The following is a 13,220-nucleotide window of genomic DNA, read 5'->3' as shown; positions in this document are numbered from 1 at the left end:
CAAAATCAGGAACAGAATTAGAATTGATTTGGAGACATTTCATGGTACTAAAATACATCATTCTAATACTTAAATATTTAGAGAGAAAAGAAATCCCCCCCCCAAAAAAACTGTTTAAAATATTTTATCTATTGTATGGGATAATAATGAATATTGATTACATTATTTGGATAATATTTTTGGATAATGCAGAAATTTTGAAAACTCAATATCTTCTATAGCTACAATTAAGCAATTATAATAAAACTTATAAACTTATTACATTTAAAACATTGAAACATGTTCCTTAAAAGGGTCAGATGGTTCCTTTAGACCATTTTTTGATGGAATTTTTAAAAAATGTTATTATTCCCTTTTATATATTTTAAATGCATGTACTTAATGTTCAACCTTTTTTTAATGATTCATGTTGATTGTTTTCTAGTATTCAATTACAGTGATGTTGTCTTTATGGGTTATAAACCTGTATCTTAAAGGCATTACAGGAAATTATTTTAATGTATGGTAACCAGGTTTTAAAAAAGGGCCTAATAACAGTTATTGTTTTTAATGTTTATTTATTTATTTTGCCAGAGATAGAGACAGCACAAGCAGGGGAGTGGCAGAGAAAGGGGAAGAGAGAGAATCCAAAGCAGGCGTCATGCTTTCTGCACAGAGTCCAACGTGGGGCTTGATATCAGGAACTGTGAAATATGACCTGAGCTGAAACCAAGAGTTGGACGCTTAACCAACTGAGCCACCCAGACGCCCCCTAATAACAGCGTTAGTTAAATTTTGCTATTTAACAACTAGATTTAGCCCCTATTGTAAATGTACACACAGAATCTTAAGAAAAAATGCTCTAAGTACTTTTCAAGTATTAGCTAATTTATTCCTTATAACAACCTAATGAGGTTGTTTTATGATTGTCCTTATTTTTTAAAGTCACAGGGCAGTTAAGTACCTTGTCCAATAATAAGTAGTAGCATCTAGGTTTGAAGTTTTCATCTGTCACCAGAGCCTTCAGTCTTATTCACCAAGGTAGGTCTTTTTGTTCTGTAATGAGTGGACTTTGTTTATCATTTTGGGTAATTGGTGGCCTGGTTTGTTTCCATCCTGATTTTTGTATGTTTTGAAACTTTGTGTTCACTCATTTGTTCATCACATGTTTATTGAACACCCATAATGTTCTGCTGAGGGTTTAGCAAGTAATCCAGGTAGGCCCTTATCTGTTGGAGTTTAGTGTTTAAAACAGTCCTTGAATGTTAGTGCTTGATGGCTAGTAGGAGGGAAGACAGATGTAGCCAAGTGAACTTACTGTGAGGTCAGAAAGAACTCCCCGAGAAGCTCAGGGCTGAGAGGTGAGCAGGGTTAAGCCAGACTGGGAAGGACGTGTGAGGAGAAGATGGGTGACATTCTAGTTAGAAGGAGCAGCCAAGTGCAAAGGCTGAGATGAGAGGCTGAGTAAGTTGTTCAGGGAACTGCATATAAATCCATTATGACTGAAGCTCAGTATTTTGAATTGGGAATAGAAGTGGTGAAGGGTGTAAATAGTGTAAAAGTGTTTTAAGATCAGACAGAAGAGTAAAAGAATTGATTAACTTTATATTTTATTGTAATTTCTGGGATAACAAAGGTAAAGAAACAGAGCATACAGCTTCCATACTTGCAAGGGCATAGAGGCAAGAAAGGAGGTTAAAATAGATGGGATAACTAGCACAAAATAAGATGGTAGATGTAAACCCAAATATATTTATAATTACATTAAATGTGTATGGACTAAATTAAAGACACAGACTGTCAGACTGATAAAAATCAACCAACCAAACAAGATGCTGCTTTTACTTTATTGATTCCCACAATATGAGAAATGACAAGTAGTGACCATGAAATAATATACCCCCATCTCCTTACCTCTCCTTGTAGTCCACAAGCTGTCACCTTCTTGGGAAGGGTACTGGACTTCCTGCTGTAAGTGCAATGGTCGTGCTGGGAGCTGGCAGGTTAGTTGTATCTGGGTTATGAGGGACTGGCTCCTTACTGACTTGTGAGACCTTTATGGCAGGGTGGAGTTTTATTCACATCCCTAGTGATTCATGTAGTTTTTGACATATGGTAGTAATTGGCATACGTAAATATAAATACCTTGCCTGGTATTTATCATGTCAAATACATTTGATTTCCATGTGAGATGTAAAGGATCTTGTTATAGTTTTCACTTTTCCATAATACCTGCTAAAACATATATAAGTATATAATAAATATTTCCTAATTAATTCAGTCAAGGTTAAATCTGACTTCTGCATAAGGGTATTGTACTGCTCAATGCTTTGGAGGTTTGTTTCTATAGCACAGAAAAAACAAAAACCACTTATTTACACAATAAAGAACCTAATGACCTACTTTTTCATAAATATACTTTACAGGTAGAAGAGTATTCTTTTAGGATGGGGGAGGGATGGGTGAAATAGGTGAAGGAGGTTAAAAGTACACTTATCATGATGAGCACTGAATAATGTATAGAATTGTTGAATCACTATATTGCACACCTGAAACTAATATAACACTATATGTTAACACATTGGAATTAAAATAAAATTAAAAAAAGAAATTAACATCCAAAAAATGGTGTTCTTTTATATTTTGAAAAGCATGACTTATTTAATATCAGAATAAATACTTTGCTTATAAAAAGCTGTAATAAATATTAATAATAAAATAATAAAATATTTTTCTTAGAAGAAATATTGGGTAGAACATACCAAAACAGTAATTTATTTCTTTGGAGTGAAAGTTACTTTTGATTCTGTTAGTCCAAATGCCTGAAGTTCTCTTGTTGACTAAGAATGTACTGCTCGATACAAAACTCAGTTGACTTCATGTAAAAACTACTCATTATGAATGGAAAGAATTACAGAATTCAAAGGCAAAGCTAGACATTCTGTTTTTAATCACAGTGTATAAAAATTAGAATATGGAGCCAGGATCTAGTTGAATATACTTTTTTAAATCTTTTTTTTTTTTTTAATGTTTTATTTATTTTTGAGAGAGAGAGAGAGAGACAGAGCTTGAGCGGGAGAGGGGCAGAGTGAGAGAGGGACACAGATCAGAAGCAGGCTCCAGGGGCGCCTGGGTGGCGCAGTCGGTTAAGCGTCCGACTTCAGCCAGGTCACGATCTCGCGGTCCGTGAGTTCGAGCCCCGCGTCGGGCTCTGGGCTGATGGCTCAGAGCCTGGAGCCTGTTTCCGATTCTGTGTCTCCCTCTCTCTGCCCCTCCCCCGTTCATGCTCTGTCTGTCTCTCTCTGTCCCAAAAATAAATAAAAAACGTTGAAAAAAAAAAATTAAAAAAAAAAAAAAAAAAAAAAAAAAAAAAAAAAAAGAAGCAGGCTCCAGGCTCTGAGCTGTCAGCACAGAGCCTGACATGGGGTTTGAACTCAAAATCCGTGAGATCACGACCTGAGCTGAAGTCAGACGCCCAACTGACTGAGCTACCCAGGCACCCCTGAATATACTATTTTTACAGTAGACATTTTGGAAACATTTGTTTGGAAATAAAGTAAAAATGGATATATGCTTCTTGCCCTCAACGTCCTGGTGGTTCTTCTGTTTAGTGATCTGTTTGTCTGTCATGAAATCACATAATTTTAAAGCAGGGAAAGGATGTTAAATCTCTTGTCATCCTCTCATCCTCCAGATGAGAAAATAGGCCCACGGTGGTGGGAGGACTAGACTGAAGTTATATCGCTAACTCTAGAAGGAACTAGGAAGGGGGAGAGGTTGACAGGAAGAGTCACTATCAGCGAGAGAGATGAGAAACAGGGATTGAGAAGAGGAGAGGCAGGGAGGATGGTAAGAAGAAAGTGTGCTGGCTTTGCTGCTTCTCAGAAGTGGGAAGTAAAGCAGTGATCTCAAGCGTGAGGAGAGCGCAGACTGGCAGCAGTGGGGATCTAGGAACATAAGCCTTCAGTGTAAACCCCACCTTGAGCTGACTGAGGCTGGCTGGTCCAGTGAGTATAGAGCTAGCTGTCTCAGGGTTTATAGAGATGAGAAGGAGAAGAGGCAAATTGAAACTTATGTGGCTGATAATTTGTCAGATTTCTGTTTTTTCAAATCTTAGCAAGAGTATATACCCTCACATTTCCTTTTCTACTTTCACATTTGAGCAAAATCATTTGATTTTCCTTGCTTGGTTAGGGTTTGACGTTTTAAGAAAAGTCACAATGCAAACTAATTTTCAAAGGTATTTTGAGTGTTTCAGGTATTCTTTCCTAGTTTACTCAAGGTCTGTTGTGGATTTGCTGCTGTGGAACAAGTGTGGAAACTGTGTGTGGGTGTGCGGTGCTGGTTTTTAATTTTGCCCATGATGCCCTCTGGACTTCTTATCAAGCCTGTGGTATTTACCTGGTGCCAGATTTAGGTCCTTAAATCCCTGAATAACTCCCTGAAGTCAGCAGGGAGCCTGGCCCAATTGAGCATGGCAGTCTTAGCTACTGATGATCCGTTGTTTCTTTTGGTATTATTGTGATATCTGACTTCCAGATTCTCAGGAAAGTGTGTGCTCTTCATTTGTTTGTACTCTAAAGTCCATTTCTGGTTGCATCATTGTAAGACTCTCAGTTTGGCCCCTTCCTTTGTAGGCTGATATATAAATAAATTATGACAGTTGGTATGTTTCTGTTACACAGTAGTATGTATTCATTTTAGGAAAATAAGAAAATAGGGAAAGCAAAGGAAAAAAAATATAAATTAATCTATAGTCTACCTCCTAAAGAAACAACTGATAACATTTTAATGTATATCTAAAGGCTTTCTGTGTACATTTATTTGCATAATATTAAATATTATTTTAATAAAAATGAGTTTGTTTTGTTTTTAGATTGCACATATAAATGATACTATGCAGTATTTGTCTTTCTCTTTCTGGCTTATCTCACTTAGCATAATATCCTCAAGATCCATCGTGTTGTTGGAAATGACAGAATTTCTTTTTTCTCATGGCTGAATTTTATACATATTTTTATAAATAAAATTATATAATTGTGCATGTATGTATTATATATATTATATGTACATATATAACATTCATATGTTTATAAATATTTATATGTAACATACATAATGTGCATAATATATATGTATAAATATACATAAGCACCACATCTTCTTTATCCACTTATCCACTGATGGATACTTACGTTGTTAACATATCTTGGCTATTGTGAATAATACTGCAGTGAACATGGGAATGCAGATGTTTCTTCCATATACTGTTTACATTTCCTTTGGATACATACCCAGAATTAGGATTGGTGGATTTTTAATTTTTTAAGAAATCTCCATACTGTGTTCCTTAGTTGCTACAATTTACATTCCCACCAGCAGTGCACAAGTAAGTATTCTCTTTTCTCCATATCCTCACCAACACTTGTTATCTCTTGGCTTTTTGATGATTGCTGTTTATATAAGTTGTGAGGTGCTATCAGAATGTGGGTTTTACTTGCATTCCTTGATGACTAGTGATGTTGAGCATCTTTTATGTATTTGTTGGCCATTGGGATATCTTCTTTGGAAACATATCTATTTACTTCCTCTGCCCAGTTTTTAATTAGATTGTTCCTTTGCTATTGACTGGTATTTCTTTATATTTTTTGGATATTGAGTACTAACAGGTACATGATATGCAAATAGTTTCTCTCATTTTTGTGGGTTGCCTTTTCATTTTGTTGATGGTTTTCTTTCCTTTGCAGAAGCTTTTTAGTTTGATGTAGTCACACTTGTTTATTTTTGCCTTTGTTGTCTTTGCTTTTGGTGTCAAATCCAAAAATATCAGTGCCAAGGCTGATGTCAGGGCCTGTGTGTTCTTATAGGAGTTTTATGATTTCAGGTCTTATGTTTAAGTCTTTAATCCATTTTGTGTTTATTTTTTTTATGTATGGTGTAAGATGGGGGTCCATTTTCATAAGCAGTTCTTCTTAAAACATTTGTTTTTTAGCCCTTCAAATTTCATATGCACTGTAAGTGTTTTTCCAACATGAGCTTTATTTATTAACTTATAGAATGAATGGGGAGAAGGGCAGAGGGAGAGAGAGAGAGAGAGGGAGAGAGAGAGAGAACTTAAGCAGGCTGCACGCTCAGCATGGAGCCCTATGCAGGGGTTGATCCCATGACCCTGGGACCATGACCTGAGCTTAAATCAAGAGTCAGTCACTCAACTGACTGATCCACCCAAGTGCCCCCCAAGATAAGCATTTTTAGTGACTTTATGTTTTCCATTATATGGAGATATTGTAATTTATTTGAATTGTCAGTAATTTATTTGAATCGTCAGTCTTTTGCTTTTAGTTTTTTGTTGCAGTGCTGTCAAGAACATCCACGTAATATTTTCTTAGGAAATTTCTTACAAGCATAAATGGTAGATGGAAGGGAATACATATTTTTAAGGTTTTGATTCCTATTGTTATTTCTCTCTGGAAAGATCATATGTATGTTGGCCAGCATTACATGATACAGTACCTGTGTCCCCATAACTGATGATATTACTTGGCTAATATGTACTCCTCTGGTTATGAGTTAAGATTTAGATATTTTCCATATGTTTATTAGGAGTTGGTATTTTTTCTTGAATTGCCTATTCATGCATTAAGGAAGATTTTGACTTTATGTGTAATTTTTCAATTTTATCTACCAGTGGCATGAAATGCCTCATCTTCCCATCAGAGGTGATACTAAAGTAGAAGTTAAAGATACTGGAACTGTTTAAAGCCAGGGAATGAGTATCTATTAACTTATAATGATAAGTCAGCCTTTATCCCTTTATATAGTTATAAATCAGTCTTTAATCCTTCTGTTTTAATCTTACAGATAAAGAACAAAAGGCTTAGATAGGCCAAGGAACTTATCCAGGGTCCCACAGTTGTAAATGGCAGAAATAGGATATAAACCCTGTTCTGCCTGACCTTGTAGCACACGTTTCTTTCACTCTAACCATGTACCTTCCACGTCTGGGCCATACCTTGTTTAAGAAGACATATTTATATCAGGTATTAAGTTAGCTGGCTGGAATCTAAGGTACATTTTGACCAAAAAGATGAAATTTGGAGGAATATTTAGAAATATTCTAATGTGATACAGAGTACTTCAGAAACTTGGTGTTATTTTGATTTTTCTGCTAACTCTTCCAGTTAGGAACTGCAATGTATTAGGGGAGTAGAAAATGGGTAGGGATTAGCAAAGACCTTTTCCCTAAAAGCTTTGACCTCTTTCCCTTCCCCACACTTCCAGGAGAGTGCTTACCTCTACTTGCCTTTTGTCTCCTCACTAGTGCTTTCTCTTCATACTCTCCTGTTAGAATGCTGCTTTCTCTATTTCCCTAACGCCGTGGCAACAGTGCATGGCAACTGCTTTCCTTGAGGTCAGGGAGAAAGACTTCATATTTTTCTTTCTCTTCAACCTGCTGTTTGCATTTAGCACTGTGGTCTACCCGTTCATCCAGTGAAAAGCAAGGAAGCACTGAACTGTAGTCAAGACTATAGGACCTGCTGGATGGAGTAGCTAGCAGGCCTGCTGTGCCCCTTTGCAGCAGTTTAAACTCAAGCCTTTTCTGACCACTGGTTCTAAAATAGCACCCATTGCATCTTCTGCCCCCAGTCTTCTACCCCTTCATTCTCTGTGCTTATTTTTTTTTTAATTTGACATGTTATATATTAGAAGTTTATTTGTTCATTCAGTCTACCCCCCACTAGAATGTAGGCTTTAGGTGAGTGGGATTTTCTTTTGTTCACTGTTCTACATGTTTCCTGGGACTAGCACATTGTAGGGGCTCCATAATTTTTTTTTAATGTTTGTTTATTTTTGAGAGAGAGAGAAAGTGAGCATGAGAGGTGGAGGGGCAGAGAGAGAAGGAGACACAGAATCCAAAGCAGGCTCCAGGCTCTGAGCTGTCAGCACAGAGCCTTATGTGGGTCTCGAACTCATGGAGTGAGAGATCATGACCTGAGCCTAAGTCAGATGCTTAACTGACTGAGCCACCCAGGCACCGCCCTCCCCCCCTCCCCCCCCCCCCCCCCCCCCCCCGCCCCCATAAATATTTGTTAAATAGGCCACAGGACTTGGTGGTAGAAGCCTGATTTGCTCTCCTTGGATCTTTTACCTTTGAAGGCATCTTTGGATGGTATTTGGCCTTTCCCTGGAAATTTGGTCAACTCCAGGGGATTTTGAAGTCCATCAAGTCTTAGGGCCTGAGCCAAGTGAGAGCCCTGTCAGGAGTGGATTATAGTTATGAAAGATTTGCATGAAGAATAGCTTAGACTTTGGTTTGAATCCTGACCCCTGGTATTTTTACTCACTGTATGAGTTTGAGGAAAGCTTTCTGAGCCTGTTTCCTCATCTGTAAAGTGTGCATAATAATATCTGCCTCCTTAGTGTGCATTGAAGATGAATTCTGACAATGTGTACGGGGGAAGAAAAATAAACAAGTGTTGGTAATGTGGTTGTATTAGTTTTCTTCTGTGTGATTTTCTGTTGATAAATGGAGTTCCTCAGGTGGATTATACTTACTGTCTTACTAATTTAGACAGGCTGTTCAGTGTAATGGTTAAAAGCTGGGTAAGTGACTTTAGTGTTTGATTGCCTGAGATCTAGTCCTTTTGCCACTGTGACAGTGGGAAAGAGCAAACCCTCATTTATAAACTACAACAAATGACTATGGTAGTAGTATTTACCTCAGAGTGAATATAAAGTTTTAAGGAGATCATGTTTAGCACAAAGTTTGGTCCATAGGAAGCACCCAATAATTTATATCCTATAGTTTAATAATAATACTTATAATAGCTAGTAGAGTTGATAGAAGGTTAGACTTCATCTAGTGCAACTCTAGTACTCCTGTGTTTCTAATTCTGCCTCCTGGAGTAATAAAGAATAAATGAGTATCCTTTTCAGTCACAGTCATTCATGTACTTAAGATTGGATCTTGTTGTAGACTGATTTAAATCCCTCTAGAATACATATGTTGAAGCCCTAACCCTCCATGTCTGTAAATTCAGAGATAGAGCATTTAGGAAGGTAATTGAAGGTAAATGAAGTCATAGGGGTGGGGCCCTAATCCTATTGCACACGTGTTCTTAAAAAGAAGAGGAAGAGAGAGAGCAGAGCTTTCTCTTTGTGAGAAACAGAGGAAAAGACCTTGAGAGGACATAGTGAGAAGGCAGCAACCTACAGGTCAGGAAGGGAGGCTTCATCAGAAACCAACTCTATGGCACCTTGATCTTGGGCTTCCAGCCTCCAAAACTGTGAGAAAGTGCTGGAGGCTGGGTCTTAAGCCATTTGGTCTGTGATATCTTGTCTGAGCAGCCTGAGCAGATTTGAACAGATCCTTTTTCTTTTCTCATATCATCATCATCCCTATCTTATCTTAGTTCTCCTCTTGAGACAGTTTTCCAATACCTTGCCATCCTTGTTATCACTGTCTAGATACTTCCAAGTGTACCATTGTCCTTTTTAAAATGGGAAACCCCAAGAGCTCAGGACTCCCAGGTGGTCTGAGCAGATTGGGTACTGGACATTATTCTTCTTAATGGAATATAAGATTGTGTTAGGTAGTCCTCTGAATACCCAAGAGTAATGTCTGTGCCACCCTATATCTGGTTGATATTGTAGTGCAAATTCAAAATTTTATCTTGTTAATTTCAGCCTTTTGTTTTGTTTTGTTTTGTTTAGAACCCTCTTTGGACCAACCAGCCCACCCAATACTCAGTGCTGGCAGCTTTCATGTTGTGTGTTTTGGTCAGTTTGAGCTGTTATAACAAATTAGCATAGACTGGATGGCTTAAACAATAAACATTTCTCACAGTTCTGGAAATTGGAAGTGCAAGTTCAGGGTGCTGGTGTTGCAGGATTTTTTTTTTTTACCTCAACACTTGGGGCTCATTGTCTCACTGCTTCAAAGAATGAAGAGGTGGACACAAAATGAGCAGCAGGCAAAAGTTTACTAGAATATAAATCAGAAAGTAAGAATAGTATGAAAACTCTCTTTACAGAGAGGGGACAGTTGAAAGTGAATGCCTGCGACTATAGACAAGGGTCCTTGTTTTATAAGGTTCTGGTCAGCCCTCCCTTCCCTTCCCCCTCTTTCCTTATCAGGTACTACCCTCACTGGCTTGACAACTCTAGGTGCTGGGTTGTCCATTCCTGATTAGCTCAATTCCATTGTATGATGGGTGGTCTATGGCCATAGCATTCCTTGTGGGTCATATGTTTTATGGTCTACTACTTATTTTTTGTTAGGTCCTTGGTCAAATTCCTGAGGGGAACCTGAGGGGGAGGAGGGCACTCCCAGCATTGTTCCAAAATAAGTGTTTTTCCCCACCCAGGGACCTCAGGTCCTCATCTTTCTGTCTCGGCTTACTGAATCCTATCTTTTCCTATCACACTGGTATGGTCGTATTCTAGTGAGGGCCTGGTTTCTGGTTTACAGAGGGCTGTCCTGTTTTTGTGTTTTCACATAGTGGAAAAGGAGCCACTCAGCAATCTGTCCTCTTCTTTTGGGGGCCACTAATCCCATTCTTGAGGGCTCTACCCTTGTGACCTAATTACCTCCCAAAGGCCCACCTCAAAATAACCATTACATTGGGATTAGAGTTTCAGCATGTAAATTTTGGGGGCAGGGGGAGGGACACAAACACACTGCACTATACCCCTAACATTGGCTGCTTAGCCTGCTCCTATACTTCCAGTGGTGGGGAGCTTGCTGTTTTGTTATAGAAATTATTCTATTGTTGGATTCCTTCAAGTATGTTGAGTCAAAATCTGACTCTGTAGCTTCCACTCTTTGATTACACCTGTATTCTCTAGATAGCAGAAAATGTTTATTGTGCCTGCACTTGACAGCTTCTCATAGACTCTCCTCTCCCTTCCTGTTATTTGCTTTAAACAATATAATAATATTTTACTTAATATCACTGGGAAAAAAATCAATTCCACTTGTTTTCCACAGGCCAAAGATACATAGATAAATGAATCTGTAATACATAAATAAAAGAGGAGCTTAATTGACAGCAGAATACATATTTGGTTTGTTTTAATGAGTAGCTTCCATCTGATCATTCTCTATGAAAATAGATTGAGGTAATAGGCTTTACATTCCTTACTATTTGTATCAGTAAGATTCATACCCTTCTTCTCTGTTTAGTGTGGTAAGCATTAAATATTTACCTGAAGTCTTCATAGTGTTTTAGCACTGGAAGGTACCCTACAACTCTAATTTCTTTTAGACCCTCCTGTGGCAGATATTTATCTTTTTTGTGCTCAGTTCTCTTTTTGTTGTGGTAATCAAAGGCTAATGGGAAGCTGGGCTCAGCCTATTCTGGCCTACTTCTGGCCATCAGATTGGGCATGTGATCTTCTCTGGCATTTGAGTTCTAAGGAGCTCTGAGTTCTTTCGATTTGCCTCTATAGAGTATTGGAGGCAGCTGGGCTGGTTGATAGGTATTGTATTGGCAGTCTATGGTCCAGAGCCTCGGTGGAAGGAGGTTACTATCCACTGTGATGAAGTAGTGGCAGTAGCAGTGGCTCCAGCAACGTTACAGTAGGCTGGGCTGTTCTGTTTTAGGACCTTGGCTATGCTGTGCCCTGCTTGGTCCCAGTCTGAGTCTGCATCTGCAGCCGTCCTGTAGACAGGGAACTCCCCAGACTCTTGCCAATAACAAACTTCTTTTCTGCCTAAACTAACCTGAGTCAGTTTCTTGTTTTTAACCAGGCACCTCGACATGTACATCCTTATTTGACTGTTTTCAAGTTGTGATATAGGATTGGTTGGATTGATATAGGATTGAATCATCCCTGCCTAAGCACATCTGAGGTTTGTATGTACTAGTTAAGGGATGTACTCCCTAAGGTGTATAATTGCTATTTATGTGGCAGTTAGGAGTTATTTCTTCTCATCTTTAACTGATTAATTTTCAGAGTATTCTTCCAGGAAAGATTTATTTAGTTATTTGTTGTTTGTTTTTTAAGTAAGCACAATGCCCAACATGGGGCTTGAACTCCCAACCCTCAGATCCAGAGTCAGATGCTCTACTGACTGAGCCAGCCAGGTGCCCCAGGGATTATATTTTGACTCTTTTAAAGCAGGTACTGATAGCGTAGGCAGTTAGTTAGACGTGACCTGGAGGCAAAAGCGGTAATAAATAGGTGACACATTAGAAGCCTGAAGGCACAACATCCTGACTTTGTGGCTTTTAACATCTTGGCCTTACAGCTTCCAACACCCTGGGACTGACAGACCTAGAGCCACAGGTGCAGAAAGTGTGCTCTCCTCTCCCACCTTTGCCCCAGGGTAACCTATAATGATAATATATTTACACTGTGGTTTTGATCCCTCCACCCCCCATGGGGGAAGATGACTCTGAAAGTTCCTTTCCTTTTGGCAAAATACCTTGTAGGGCCAAAATTTCCCCCTTCCAACAGGTAGGAGGTGTCCTTTAGATGATTGAATACAACTTCTTGGAGACTGCCCTAGCTATGGCCCATAACCTCTGCAAACCTAAAAAGAAAAGACACCCCTGACCCCGGTGCAGCTGCCATCCCTGGGCCTGCCTGCTCTCCCACCTTGAGAGTGTACTGTCCTTAATAAACCCAAACTGCTTTGTGCTTGCTACTTTCCTTCTGGCTGTCTTTATTTGTGTGGGTCCTCACATAACAGTTTCATGGGGAATCTAAGAATCGAGACCTCCATCTACACAATGCACTCTCCCACTGGTAACAGTACTTTTATTTGTTTTATTTTTTTAAGTAGGCTCCATACTTGGTGTGGGGCTTGAACTCATGACCCTGAGATCAAGAGTCTCATGCTCTACCGATTGAGCCAGCCAGGTGTCCTGGTAATAGTATTTTTAAAAGAAGGTGGTGAGGCAGGGAACATGTCAGGATGTTGAAATTTAGGATATGGAAATTGTTATAAAAAGATAAAGCTGTGTGTGATTGGATGGAAGGATTCAATCTGTTTTGAAAACTGAAGTTTTTAACAGAGCTCCATGGAAGGGCTCAAGTTGCAAATAAATTTAAGAAAATGAGGTAGGTTGGTTTATCAGTGACTGGATATGTTAGGGTAAATGAGGGTTATTGTTTTTTTTCTCTTTTACCTATTGTTATTGTAATATTGTTATTGTTTACCTATTGTTATTTCTCATTTCAAAAACTAGTGAAGAAATAATTAATGTTATCTTGAATATGTGTATATATTTATA

The 13,220-nt window shown here is 38.5% G+C and overlaps 1 protein-coding gene across 3 annotated transcripts in view; it reads left to right on the top strand.

The window, feature by feature from the left end:
• PSD3 (pleckstrin and Sec7 domain containing 3) overlaps positions 1 to 13,220 on the top strand; it is a 727,438-nt gene that overhangs the window by 178,241 nt on the left and 535,977 nt on the right. The gene's annotated exons all lie outside the window — the stretch shown is intronic.

The sequence above is a fragment of the Panthera leo genome, chromosome B1 (genome assembly GCF_018350215.1).
Source record: "Panthera leo isolate Ple1 chromosome B1, P.leo_Ple1_pat1.1, whole genome shotgun sequence".
NCBI classification, from domain to species: domain Eukaryota; kingdom Metazoa; phylum Chordata; class Mammalia; order Carnivora; family Felidae; genus Panthera; species Panthera leo.
Note: the sequence above shows the minus strand (reverse complement) of the source record. Positions and strands in the feature narration are given on the sequence as shown.